This window comes from Panicum virgatum, chromosome 4K (assembly GCF_016808335.1).
Source record: "Panicum virgatum strain AP13 chromosome 4K, P.virgatum_v5, whole genome shotgun sequence".
NCBI classification, from domain to species: Eukaryota; Viridiplantae; Streptophyta; class Magnoliopsida; order Poales; family Poaceae; genus Panicum; species Panicum virgatum.
The window spans coordinates 24570092-24584941 of NC_053139.1; the positions used below are offsets into that span (position 1 = coordinate 24570092).

A 14850-nucleotide genomic window follows, 5' to 3' on the forward strand; every position below is an offset into this window, starting at 1 on the left:
AGATTTCTACCAGCTTGCCGACGAGATCATGAAAGATGTAATTCATGGCGCGTTGATACGTTGCACCGGCATTTTTCAATCCAAAGCTCATAACCAAGTATTCGAACAAGCCGACGGCACCTGGTACTCTGAACGTAGTCTTGCTTATGTCTTCTAGGGCCATGAAGATCTGGTTGTAGCCAGTGTTACCGTCCATAAAACTGAGCATTTTGTGACCAGCAGCGGCGTTGATCAATGTTTCTGCCACGGGCATCGGATATTCATCATTTGGCGTTGCTCTGTTGAGGTCTCTGAAGTCCACGCAAACTCTCCATCGGCCATCCTTCTTCTATACTGGGACCACACTAGAGATCCATTCTGCGTACCTGTATGGCCTCATGAACCCTGCGTCCAACATCTTTTGCACCTCTTTCTTGACCTCCTCCAGGACTTCAGCCTTCATCTGCCTTGCTCGTTGTTGAAACGGCCAAAATCCTTTCTTAAGCGGGAGCCGATGTTCAACGATGCTTTTATCTAGACCAGGCATTTCAGTATAATCCCATGCGAAACAATCCCGGTATTCCCTCAAGAGTGCAATCATCGGCTCACGCAGACTCGGGTCTAGCTTCTTGCTGATAAATGTTGGTTGCGGCTTATCCCCGGGACCAATATCAACTTCCTCCAAATCATCAGCTGATGTAAACCCGTACTCCAACTTGTCGTCACCTGTTAAATCGACCGTGGATGCAGGCGACTCATCACCATCTGCCACATCGGCAACAAACACGGGAAGATGACAAAAGAAAATTTTCGGCCGACCGCACGGGTCGGCCGTTTCTAGATTAATCTTTGGTACGGAATGCACATTAACTGGCCAGTTAACAGAACAGGCCATTGTTTGTACATGATGTAACAACTTTAACTCCAAACATATATTACTCATCATTTTTTGGGGCCGGTCGCTGGGACCGGCCTCTCTAATCTTGCTGGATCCCGTAGCTTGCCAGGATGTTTTTACTCTGTGAGGCCAGTGGATAAGACCAGCCTCAGCCCATTTTTTATCGCTTCGATCCGATCACAATCTTCCAGCGTGATCCCTGAGATCGGCTCTTGCCCTTTTGCGTCCCAGGCGTTCATGTCTGCGAGCGAAACCTCGCTGGAGTCATCTGCACGGACCACCTCCACTTCATCGCCATCCCACTGGACCAAACACTGGTGCATCGTGGAAGGGACACAACAATTGGCGTGAATCCAATCCCTCCCAAGCAGCACTGTGTACGTACTCTTACTGTTGACAATGAAGAACGAGGTTGGGACGGTCTTGCGGCCAACTGTCAACTCTACATTGAGGACGCCCTGCGCCTCTGACGGTTGACCGTTGAAATCATTGAGCATGACGTTGGTCTTGATGAGATCAGCAGTAGAACGACCCAATCGGCGCAGCACTAAGTACGACATCAGATTGACTGCGGCGCCAGTGTCGACCAACATCCTGTTCATAGGCCTGCCGTCGATGAAGCCCTTGAGATACAATCCCTTAAGGTGCTTGTAGCTTTTCTCCTTGGGCTTCTCGAAGATGATCGACTGTGGGCCGAGATCCAGCTGCGCGATGGCCAATTCCTCCGGTTGGGGCGCCCGAAACTCCGACGAGAGCACGAACACCATGTTGACATCAGCTGATGGCTTGTCATCGGCTCTTGGCTGCTTGGGGCGCCACTCCCTCCTTGGAGGGCGCCTTTCCACTCTTCACAGGTGCCTGACTTACTCTGCGAGATCCGGACGTGCTTTCCTCAACACGTCAAGGTACTTTGCTTCCGCCTCTTCGAGATTGCGTAGGCGCTGCACTCTGCGCTTCTGTGATCGGCTGAGCCCGTCAGGACACCATCGTGGACGGTGGTACTTATCTTCTTCCTCTGGCTCGAGATCATCCTTGGATGGCCGCCTCACATGGTCATCGTGACGTGTTCTGGGCCCTAAGCGCTGGAACACCGATGTCTCGTCCTGCTGGCGTCCCCGAGGCCTGCACTCCAAGCAATCATCTATAGTAGGCAATCGGCTCATGCCGGAGTTCCAACAGTACCTGAAGAACGGGCAATGCCAGTGGTCGCGTATAGCCTGGTGCCTCCCCAGCGTCCTCCCTGTGCGGTGCTCGTACTCCTCCTCTTCCGATTCACATCGGCGGCGCAACTTGTACTGGTACTGGTACTTTTCTAGAAGCCGATTGGAAGCTGGGAGCTGATTGCGGATGTGACACACTTGTTCTTTAGTAACATGTTGCTGCTCCGGCTCATCTTCATCCTGGGGCCGTTTGCCAGAAGCGGCCTCTTTACTCTGCTCGTCGCGGCGGCGCACGGGTCCCGCCATGTTGATCTGAAATGCAAAATTCTAGCCCTCAGGTCCAAGATCCGACAGCCCTACCATGTTAGCTTGTGGGAATGGTTGACTGTCCACTTTCATCGTGTGTTGGGCCAGAATTAATCGGCCTTGCTCGATAGCCGATTGGATCTGCCGACGTAGCTCCTTGCAGTCATTCGTGGCATGGGTGAACGAGTGGTGCCACTTGCAGTACAGCCTTCCCTGCAGCTCTTGTGCCGTCGGCAGCTTGTGATTTTCTGGGAGCTTCAACTGCTTTTCCTTGAGCAGTAGATTGAATATCTGCTCTGCCTTGGCCACGTCAAAGTCAAAGCCTTTCACAAGCCCCTTCTATCTGACCCACTTGCACGGGACGGGGTTTGCCCCCCCGGGTCCACTCTGCCACAGCCACTTCTTGTTCCCCACCAGAATCATCGGAATCATCTGCTTGGGCCATGTTTACATGGCGCTTGAATTTTTCCTGGTACATGTCCGGATGGTAGTGTTCATATGCCGTAAGCTTCTCCACCATGTGTGCCAGTGAGGAAAATTCCAACTGGAAAGCCAGATCCTTGATTGGCTTAGCGAGTCCCAGAACAGCCAAATCAACTGCCTCCTTCTCTGTGATGCGCGATGAGTAGCATCGATTCTTGACTTCTCTGAAGTGCTGTACATACTCTGAGATAGTTTCCCCTCGCTTCTGCTTGACTTGGGCGAGGTCAGCAATCCCGGCTTCGGCAGCCTCTGAATGATATTGGGTGTGGAACTGATCTTCTAGCTGCCTCCAAGTCCGGATCGAATCTGGGGGCAGTGATGTATACCATCCAAAAGCTGAACCTATGAGAGATTGGGAGAAGAAACGGACCCTCAGAGGATCCGATACTGAGATCATCCCAAGCTGCGTCAGGTATCGGCTCACATGTTTAATGGAGTTGGCTCCTTCTGATCCGTTGAATTTGGTGAACTCCGGAAGCCGATACTTGGGTGGCAACGGGATCAAATCGTAGTCACTTAGATACGGCTTAGAATAGCTGATCGCCTTTCTCTTGGGCAGGATGCCAAACTGGTTTCTCAGTATTGCGCTGACCTGCTCCACACTAAGAACTCCTGGGGCCGACGGCTCAGCACTCGGCCCGGTAGCGTACTTTGCCAGCCGTGCCTGTTTCTCTGCGTCTGCTACTGAGGCTCCTGTACCCACCAGCTGCCCCATGCATGTTGGGTTGATATTGTCAGGTATGTACACGCACATGTAGCCGTGCGGGATCTCTTTGGGCGGCTCGCTCAGGAACTATCCCTCTCCGGGGTCACCGCCGATTTTGTAGATGACGTAGATCGGCGAACTCTGCTGTCCTGCTGCTGCGAGTGAATATGGCAATGGCGGCCTAGACTGGAGCGAAGCCTCTCCCCTATGACTCCCCAAGATTTTTCCTGACGGGGAGTACTGGTTCTTGATCACCTCCTGGACGACACGATGTGCCATACGCTCAAGCTCGTTCACCAGGCTCTCTGAGTGCCGATGAAGCGCGTGAGCCACCATGTAGTTCATCTCCTGGCGCAGGGCTCTGGTGCGCTCCTCTGATGGCACGGACAGATCAACGTTGTCAAGAGCGCCCTCTGGTGAGAACCCCTTCCACCTGATGCCGTGGTTGCGGGTCCTCTCGAAAGAGCCGATGAGATCGGCTTCGAACTGAGCTTTGACCTCAACGTATTTTTGCTTGTGTTCTGGAGTCAGCTCTTCATATGTGATAGGTTTGGTGACCGGCGGAACCGGTGCTTGGTCCTGAGCTCATGTCATCTCTGCGGCGGGCGTTGTTGTTGATGAATGTCCCACCGGGCATGCCAGAATGTGTTGTCGGTCAAAACCCACCGGCGAGTAGCGATAGGCAACACAAAGAGCCGGGAGGTCGCCAGGGCGCTGGCAGGCACTGCTCCCTCGTCAACGGCCCGCAATTCCAGCACACGCTGCGGCTTCTGAAGACGCAGGGCATGCCACCTGACCTATACCCGATCAGGAAGGTGCGAACGTGCTTGCAACGATTTGCCTGCATACACAAACACGTGGAAACATAAGTCCGAGCCATGGTCGGCTCCCCGGGACGACTCTTGCATTGGCTTTAAAGAGCCGATCGAGTCCCGGTGTCAGATTGGATCTGTTTGCATCCGGATTTTAGTAAATAAAGCAAATAATTGTAAAGCTGCTTCAATTAAATCTCACTAATCTAATCCACGACGGTAAAAGCTTCACTGTTAGATCGGAACATCCTACACGTGATTGGGCCTAATGAACGTAACAGATAACTAAACCATAACTAAAAAACAGAGGCCTAAGAACTAGCAGGAGCCGATTCCCGGAACAATCCCTATCAAGGCTAAAATAAAGCATCTACTACATCATCGGATCATCCAACCCGTTTGCAAGGCCTAATCTAACAGATATTACGCCAATTCTTAAGTATAAGAACAAACTATAACAGATTAGATCTACTAGATGGAACGGAAGCAGCGTGTTGTCTCCATGCAACTAATTCTATGCAACAAGAATTAGCATAAGATTGAAACGTGATTGCACAGAAACAACATGATATTCGTAGATGATAAACAATGAAAGCACGATGAATCTACTAAAAGCCATGCTACGAACATCAGGATAACTAGCATTACTCGCCATCAAAAATGCTTCAGTACGAGTAATACCAAGGTAAAAGCAAGAACAACGCTGCCCTGATCGCAAGAAGCGATCAGGGCAGCATGGCGCTTACTTGGATGAAACCCTAGAATTAGGGGTGGTGGTGCGCCGAGAGTTGTTGGTTGCGAGACGTGATGACGTTCTTCTCTTTACGAATATCATAGGGTACATATTTATAGTCCGAAGACTTGGGAAACAATCTAAACTAATGTGTCCATATCAGACTCTATCTCTAACTCAATCTGAACTAAATCTAATGATACACGGCCCACATGGCCCAAATGCTCACGCAGGAGCCGATTCGTAAGCCTTCTTCAATCTCTTCATTAAGCCCAACTCACTCTCGGCCCATTAATTAACCCTGTTAATTTATGGCGATAACAAGCTTGGAGTGGGGGTGGAAGAGCGATGCGAGCTTGATCGACTTGAGCTCGACCCGGTCACCTTCTTGAGCGCTCCCGACATCTTCCTTCCGATGTTCTTGAAAGACATTGCAGCAGACAAAACAAGCCAAATACTCGGAAGGATTATGTGAGAGTTAGCAAAAACCAGGTTAGTTGTCCAAGGGTTAGTAGTCCTTGCGGGGCATGGTTGCCTCTCACAAAAATCGTTCTTGTGGGTGATAACACTCCACAAAATCATTCTTGTGGGTGATGACGCATCACAAAACCGTTCTTGCGGGGTAGTTGTACCACCACAAACACGTTCTCATGAAGGAAAGAAGGTAAACACGAAATGCAATTGAGAATGCAAAAAGAGGGAAATCTTTTTCTTCTTTTTCTTATGAACTTGGAGAGAAACAACAACAAAGAGAGCTGAGGAGGGAAGAACGTGAAGTGGCACTGGTGGAACTCGGGCAAGGGGAGTGCCAAGAGCTCCCTGTGCACCGGGTTAAATAGAGGGGTGCTGCCCCTAAGTCGGCCGACCATGGGGTCGGCCGGCCTGTGGGTGGCCCCAAAATTTTCCTCCTTTTTTCAGTGATCACTAATGACTGCCACATGGTCCAAAATTGCATGAATGAGTGCAAGGGTAGGCCGGTGCAGGCCTAGGAGTGGCCCCAAATGCATTTGGACATGTAAATCATCCAAGTTCATGCATGCACTACACTCCAAACTTTTGTGGCTGCCATTTTCTTCCAAAATTGCCCCTTGGGCACTTGTCTAATTCCAAGACTCATGAGGGTTTATGATGCAAAAGACTAGAAAACAAAATATGCAAGGGTTCTTATGCAAAAGATGCAATGCTCATGCAAGAAAGCAAGTGGAATTGAGGGAAATTTAAACATGCAATGATTGAATTCGAATATGAGATAACACAACAAGGGCATACGAACCAAAGTACTGAATAGAGTAAATAAACATCTAGTACAAACTCAAAGAATTACATGAAGAGAAAGTAAAAGACATACCGGACTCTCCATGAAGACTCTAAGACCTCGAACTACGACTCGAACCCGAACTCCTCTAGTCCTAAGACCTCTACAAGAGAAGATGAACTACATCTTGAGAGAGTGACTTGATAGCTTGATGCTTGGTGATGAGATGATAGAAATGGAGCCCCTCCCCTCATATATATAGAGGGGAGCTACCCTCTCCTCGGCCGTGAATTCAGCAGGGAACCCCTGGAACCGACTTCTCCATCCAATGAGGAGCTGCCACGTCGAAGATTTGAGGCGGTGGGGCCCATGGGTAGGTTGGCCGGCCGATAGGCCGGCCGGCCTCCCACTGGGCCCACCAACCTTCTCCTTTGCCCCATGGGCTGCTCTCTGGGCCCACTTGTTGATGGTGTGTAGCCCAGCTTTGTTTCTGGTGAAATTCTGCTCTGGTGGCCTTTTAATCCACGTTGATGATGTCTGATCAATCGGTGTCTGCCCCCTGGCCCAAAAGGGTGTGATTGCCCTCTATTTTCAGTTAAATCCTGCACTCATAGAAATCTAGAGAGACATCTGGGATTCGGTAATTTATTAGTAGTATGAGTGTAAGAAATGCAAGTTCATCCATTTATTATGGCAATATTGACGCTCAGAATCGGTCGTTAGTGAGCGTCAACACCCAACCCGAGGTACCCGCAGGTAGCTCTCGAGTTCCTCTTGCCCATCCGCCCCCTAGCCCTCGCCGCCGGCGAGCCTAGCTCGCCGGATTTGGCCACCGTCGCCGCCGGCCCTGTTCCAGGGGCCGGATTGCATTGATTGCAATCTTTTCCAGGGGTCTGAGCGAAAAATGTACATGAACTTTAGAAATGAGATCAGTGAACTTCAAAAATGCCTAGGTAATCGTAGAAAAATCAGAAAAATACAAACTAAAATGTTTTGGAATCCTTGCAATAATAGATACAAAGTTTATTACATGCACATCTTCATAATCGTTCTACTTTTTAATCTAGGAAAAAGATTAGATTAAATGCGATATGGATGTTCTAGGAGTTCTACCCAGTAACTTTATGTGATTTTTGGCTAGAATTTGTGTTGTACTGTTACTAGGGTCTGGTAAAAATTTGAACCCATTTTGGCATCAATAACTAAGTCAAAGTTCCAAGATTCCTAGATCTACTAGTATTGCTCATGTATTAATGCTGATAGAAATATTGAGGTTCTGTGTATGAAACTTTTTCCTTGTGTGTATATCACTAAAACCTTACTGTTGCGTAAGTTTTAGAAATTTTAGATCTGTTTAACTATATATTTGATTTGATGCTTGTTAAGTAGGCTTTAATTAAGATAAATAGTTCCTTGCTTAGAAAAATCTGGAAAAATTTATGTAACTTCACCTGGTCATATATTCATGTCTGCAAAATTTAATATCCAGAAAAACTATAGAACTTTCTATACTAATTAGTTTTACTATATGTGGTTTAATTTTTTCAAATTTATTACTTCTGTTGTATTACTAGAAAAATTCTGAAATAACTACAGTATGTTTACGACCATGTGTATACTTCTCTGTAAAAAATTGAGCTTCATAACTGTTATAGTTTGATCTGTCGAAATTCATCTTCTTCTAAACATCATCTGTGTTGAGTATTTTTCATGGATTCATGCCTTACTGTTTTTAGCTGAAATTTTTACTGCAAGTTGCTGATTAGATGTACTACCTTGTATAAATTTTGTAGCTGCATAAACTATTCCTAGCTTGCGAGTTAAAATAGTCAAATTACTTCATGTATTTTAATTCGCATTAAAAACTACCACCCAGTTCACTTTATGAAGTAAAGTAAATATAATTACTACTCTATAAACGATTGCCCAGTAAATAAAGTTAACTAAGATCACCACAACAAACCATCTTTTGTTGGACTACAACTTTATAGTGAAGGAAATAAATGTGTTTGTATCATGTTGTAACAAAATTCATTGTTGCATTCATATAGAAACTGCGAATCTCGCTTACGGTACCTACGAGTTGGTGCCAACGCACGAGGCTGACACCGCTGATGCACAAGTAAACGCGCTTGAACTAATCCAAGACCCGAACCAAAGTTCGGAAGAGCCCAAGGCTAGCAGTACCCAGGAAGGCAAGCCCCGGTGCATCTAATGCCTATATTTTTAATCTATGCAATCTATATTGTACTATTATTTATTGTGCATTTACGTTCAGGCGTTGGTTGAAACCATAGATGCACGATCCTAGGTACCCATGTTTTGGATACTAGAGGTTAAGTTCGACTAGATGCTCTGCTAACTAGGGTACCCATGTTTTGGATACTAGAGGTTAAGTTCGACTAGATGCCCTGCTAACTAGAATCGGTAAAAGTCTAGTGGTCTTTCTACTCGCGAGATTATAGGATCTGACTGTTTTAACATATACTGCAAATATAAGGCTTATGGACGGGATCATGGCACCCCGTCGTAGATAGAAAAATGGATAAGGTCGCAGTGTGTGGTAGTGGTTGTTAAGCATTTGAAAGTACTAACCACATGCCGAGGAATATGGTAATCGGTAAGCTCTAGTACCTGATTAGACCGGCGAGTGGAACGATCATTCATCCTCTTCTGAACTTGTTCAGGGTGGTCGCGCCACATGGCTACTAGAGTAGACTTACTCTGAAGTCGAGGGGGATGACCCGGATCCACAGATTGGAAAGAAAGGGGAAAATTTGTGTGGGTGACTTGGTTCCCATACGTGTGTGTTAGGTTCCCCTGGCCTGGTTAATAAACTCGATTCGAATCGTTCCGCCGCTCACGGACAATGAGACTGCTTAACACTTCTGCTACATAGAGTAACAAGTGGAATATGTTGATGATGATAATACTATTGTATGATTAATGTTTTTCACTACCATGCTTGTTTAGAAATAAATGCTTATCTAGAATGGTTAATTGAACTAGAATATGGAAAAGTTAAAATCTGAAATTAAGGATCTACTCTTAGTCGCTTTTTCGGCAAAACAAACCCCTCTAGCCAAAAAGTCTTGCATGTCTAGTTAAGTGGACTAAATTATATCCGTTGACGGTTAAGTCTTGCTGAGTATTAGTATACTCAGTCTTGCTTGTGGCTTTATTTTCAAGTATTACTTTTGAAGATATGTTTGCTGATTTAACTGCTTTACCTCCAGGTTGGTCTGTGGAGTGGGTTGCTTCCCCGACCAATGCTAACTCTATACATTGATGTCTCGTACGGGCTTCATCATGACATCATTTTATCGTTAGCTACTGTGTTTTTATTCTTCCATTGCAATAATAAATTCTGATGAACTGTTGTAGATAAGACTTCTGTAGTACTGCTGTCTTTACTTTCAGAACTGGTTTGTAATAATTTTAAATTCCGCTACAAGACTGTGATGTATGAAATGCGTGTTGTTGTACTCTATGGACTCGCCTTCGTGTGAGGTTTGCTTATTCGATCCCGGTTTTTTGTGGCTTTTAATCGAGATTTTACTCGAGGAACTGCCGAGGTACGTGCGAGTTGGATTAGAGTTGCCTTTGCAACGATGGTTAGCGCACTAATCCAAGTTATTTTGGGTGGTTCCGCCACAGATCCGTGCTGGCTCGGCCACCGATCCGCGTCCCCGACTCCTCGACGTGCCGGTGGATCCACGCCGCCCGGCCACCGATCCCCGCCCAGCCGCCGCTCCATCCCCGGCCGCCGGCCGCGACTGTAGAGCCGGTCCGCGCCGTCCCCGGCCTCTGTTCGCGCCGTCCCGGCCGCCGTCCATGCCGTCCTGACTGCTGATCCGCGCCCGGCCGCCGCTCCCGACGTCGCCGACGTTGTGCAGCTTGCCGATCAGTACAAAGCATCACACCGCCGCCCAACGACAACTCATCCCTCTACGATTCTGGGATGTCTCGGGTGAGTTTTTCATGTTTGCCTATTCGTGTTCTAAATAACTATAATTAAGCTTGGGTGTCAACTTGTTTCTGCAATTTAGGATGATTGAGGTGTGTGTGCCCTGTACTTCTAGGTATTATGATCAAATTTGAGGTGTGTGCACCCGCAAAAAAAATTGAGGTGTGTGCCCTGTACTTCAAGGCATTATGATCAAATAATCGGAAGGCCGTGGTGATTATTAGAAAGCATATATAATTAGACACTATTCCATGCCATGTATGATTTTTTTAATTTACATCGTATGATAAGATGTTTGATTCATATGCTATTGAGAAAACATGATTTGCTTTAACCTTATTTGAACTATCAATCAAGTGTCGTGATGTATTTACAGGTAGCAATTTATTATGGAAATGTGCTTCTCTCTTCGCTTGAAGAAGTCATCAGGTTTCAATTACTGAGATTGGGATCTGTGAGGAATGCCTGAACTTGGTAATCATATACATTTGATTGAGCTTTTTTTAAAAAATATATAGATTTGGTTGTCATTTTAAAAACATGGCAACTTAGATTTTGGTGGGCACCAGGCAGAGTAGTACCATTCAGTTGTTCTTTCTGAAATTTATCTAAGGTTCTTAATTACAGTTCTCTGAAGTTTGCAACATCACATCTATACTTGAACAGGCAGGAGCACGAATTGTTATAGTGTTCGTCAGGAAATAGCAAACCATTCAGTGTCATGATGATCGATTGTCAATTAGTGTGTTACTGACTACTCAGTCGTCGCTGATCAGTGCTAACGATTGTTTAACCATCCCCTTGCTCATCAATTGGTTAACCATGCATTTTTGTATTGGTCATGTGACTGAATTGCTTTGTCATATTGTTTAGTACATGGTCAGACCTATAGGAACAGAAGACTTTTCTTGACATGCTAATATTCTTGAATCTGGATAGCTGGATGCAGTAACCGGCTAATTGTTGCTTTGTACATTCAGGTCCCAGACGAACTGCATAAACATATAGTCCATGCTGGAAGGAATCATTTTGAGTAGTAAGATAACTTCTATGTTGTTATTTTTCTAATGCTCTATGAACAAGTAATCATTGAACAAAGATATATCTATTTGTGCTTGGATAAGCTCTGTGAAGGACTGATGGATGCTTGTTTCAGATCTTTGCTTGTGTTTGCAATAGCTTCTTTGCCTAGCTGTTTGCCTGTTTCAGTGGCCATCACAAAGACTTATGTTGAATGTCATTCTTGGTTTTTTGAGTCATTAACAAGAAGCCATGGCTCAATTTTACTAATTAGTAATTTCTTATGTTGCCATCAAATGAGCAATTTTTTTTAGAACGTGTCTGGACATGTATTTCAGTTAGAAGAAAAGAGAGTTACAACCGACAGACAGCAATCGTTGCGGGTGGATACAAACACACTATATGTGAAATATAGTCTGAATGAATGTTTCTTCTATCTGTACATGGCATATAAATGTATTAATGCTATCAAGCAAAAGAGCTTATAGTATCATAGGCTCACCTGAAATAGATTCTTGTTTTTTGTCTTGCTTGTTTTACCCAGAAGTAGTTTCTTCTGTTTTTTCTTAAAGTGCCTCCCATTCTGCCCTTTATTCAGGCTCACGAAATCAGGTGTTCAAAGCAAGACGAGGTTATCTTAGTTCTAAAGCTTTCATTTAGACTATATTTCAGCTATAACTTAAAGATCATTTGGTTGCTATTTCTTTTAATTAATGCTGAGCCTTGGAGTACATGATGCTACAATGCCTTATACCAGGTGGATCTTTTACCTTCTTAACTATATTTCCATTTTATTGTCAACAACAAATAATGCTTCTCTGGTTGAGTTCAGATCGTCCTCGGTGCCTGCAAAATGTTTGGATGCAAGCAGAGTTTAAGAACTCTAAACTTTCTTACCTACTCTTGATTCTTGAACACCTTCAAGTTAAATAAAGCAGCCTGTAATTCTATATTGGACATTGACACGAGTACCAATTACAACAAGTAGATTGCGTCGAAGATGATGAGAAAGTATCCTTTGCTAAGGTTCTATCCATTGACTTCATCTTTTGAAAGAGCTCGTTTAACTTGGGTATCATGGTGTACCTTGCTTGTTCAGTTTATTAAATCTCACGTACTTGGATTAACTCTCGGTGCTATGTTGGTGCCTTTCACACTATCAAGTAAAAGTTATGCATCTGGATATTACTAAGATCATACCATGCTATCCATGTTGTGTATTGCACTGAATTTTTTTGTAGCCCATAGCAACGCACGGGCACGAACCTAGTAAAATAGAAAAACCCTATCATATATATTTGCCTTCAGCGAATCCATCCACATTATCTTCAATTCTTTTCATGGCATCAACTCATGCACACATTCTCAAAGACCAACCTTATATTCAAATTCTCTCAAGAAATTTGTTAGTCCATAAATGTTGTCATTAATTACCAAAACTCGAATTAGGGGCCTAGATGTTTCCACTGTTATAGATTAACGTTAATCTTCATGTATTCAACAAAATAAAAATCTCAATTTCGTGGAATAACATATTTTTTTGGATGGGGGACAAGAATAATCTGTATTCATCAGTTCAAACGCGGTCATGGTTAGGTTCAGTTCAGCTGTACTGTGTCCAAGTTTTTGCCCACGCCCTATGTCACTTGTGATGCGATGCGCCTCACTCGTTTGTACACGGACTGACGGACTAGGGTTTTTTGTGTAACAGAACAAGTCCACCAAAATTCCAAAACCCCACATCGCATCTCGCCTCTGCCAGTGCCGCTACCACCGAGAAATTCGCGGCGATGGCCATGGCCCGGCGTTCGGCCTCCCATCTCCTCTCCTCCTTCCGCCCTTTCTCCCTCCTCCTCCAGCCGCCCTCGATGATGCCCCTTCGCCGGCGGCCGCGGCCGTGGTGGCCTCGGCTCGGCGGGCGCTGTCGTTGGCGTCGGCCCTGCGGGCGCGGGACGAGAAGGACGCGGCGTGGTGGTGGGAGTTGATGGACCGGATGCGGAACATCGGTATCTCCGCGCACATCGACTCCGGGAAGACGACGTTGATCGACAGAGCCGGTCCTCTACTACACCGGCCAGATGCACGAGATCCACGAGGTTCGCGGGTGCGACGGTGTTGGCGCCAAGATGGATTCCATGGACCTCGAGCGCGAAAAGGGAATCACCATCCAGTCCGCTGCCACCTATTGCACCTGGAAGGGGTACCAGGTCCGTTTGTTTTGTTTCATCCTCTTTTAATCTAATTCTGCTTGATCCATTTCGTTTTGATTATGAGGGAGGCTAAGGTTGGGTTGGTAGCTAGGTTGACTTGTTTAGTTTTTCTAACATTAATAAATGGAAAATATATGAAGTTTGTAAATTTAAGGAAAATTGCTATTTTATTTATTTACTTATAGAAAAGAAAAGTGGAGGGACAAAGGATGAAAATGTGATTGCAACATGGGAAAATGGGGAATTGAGGATTGTTAAGGCCACAGACATACTACAGGGAAAACAGTGTGGTGGGTAATACTACAGGAAAAAAAACTGTGTTGGGTAGCGGAGGAATTGGCGAATTACTAGATATGTGTAAGATCTCAGTGGAGCTGCCATACACCAGAGAGGAGAACGTAACAATTGCATGAATTTTTGCACAGTGGTTTTGGAGTGGATGCCAATATGCCTTGGGTATTTCATGACATATTCATGGCTCTGTTAGTGGGGTAGTGGTTGTTTGCTGTGCACTATTGTACAAGTGTGCTTTTCATCCACACATTTTTCACGGAAAATATTGACTAATTAGATTGGGTGAATTGATTAGTAATTACTGATTTTAAGTTGCATTAATGTCTTCGGGCCAGGGCCTGTGGCTTTGGGTCATTCTAACTGGCTGAGGCAGTTCATGAAGAATGATTAGAGTGTTACAGTATCTACAGTATCTACATGACAGAACCCTCAAATCGGCAGTGAAAACACTTCTCTCTCTACTGCTACACATGCATCCATGTCTTCTGCTCGTTTGCTAGCTTGTGCACATCAGCACATGACCTTTTTTTCTCTCCCCCGGCAACAAGATTCGTCCTCACCGTGTCAGATACGAATCCAGCAGTGTCAGGTGCGTGTCGACACTGCGATGCGCACCGACGCGGCAAAAAAATTTTGGACATACGTGTCCATGTAACACAGTTTTCAATACGCAGGTAGGAACAGGGAGGACCCTGCCATGTTTGATTGGGGGCAACTGCACAACCTCCGCCGGTGGCTCACTGACGAACTTCTTGAGGAAGATGACGTGGAAGACTGGGTGAATGCTAGCGCGCGGGGGCAATGCCAGATGATATGCCACCGAGCCAATCCATGCCTCCACACGAAATGGCCCGTATAAGCGAGGCGCCAACTTGCCCGCAGCCTTGTCCGTGATAGCGGCCGCCATCCGCTGGTGAAGACGAAGCCAAACCCAGTCACCCACGGTGAACTGCACATCGCGATGGTGACCATCGTAATGACTATGCATCAACTCTTGCGCGTGCAGCAGAAGCTCTTTAACGTCGGC

At 45.8% G+C, this 14850-nt stretch overlaps 1 long non-coding RNA gene and 1 pseudogene across 1 annotated transcript; both read left to right on the forward strand.

Moving 5' to 3' along the window:
* The first annotated feature begins 10086 nt into the window (after positions 1 to 10086).
* LOC120705145 lies at positions 10087 to 11490 on the forward strand. Its single transcript, XR_005687804.1, has 3 exons — positions 10087 to 10302; positions 10676 to 10773; positions 11280 to 11490. It is a non-coding gene; the product is annotated as an uncharacterized LOC120705145 (long non-coding RNA).
* A 1619-nt stretch (positions 11491 to 13109) lies between these two features.
* LOC120703542 overlaps positions 13110 to 14850 on the forward strand; it is a 45596-nt pseudogene continuing 43855 nt past the window's right edge.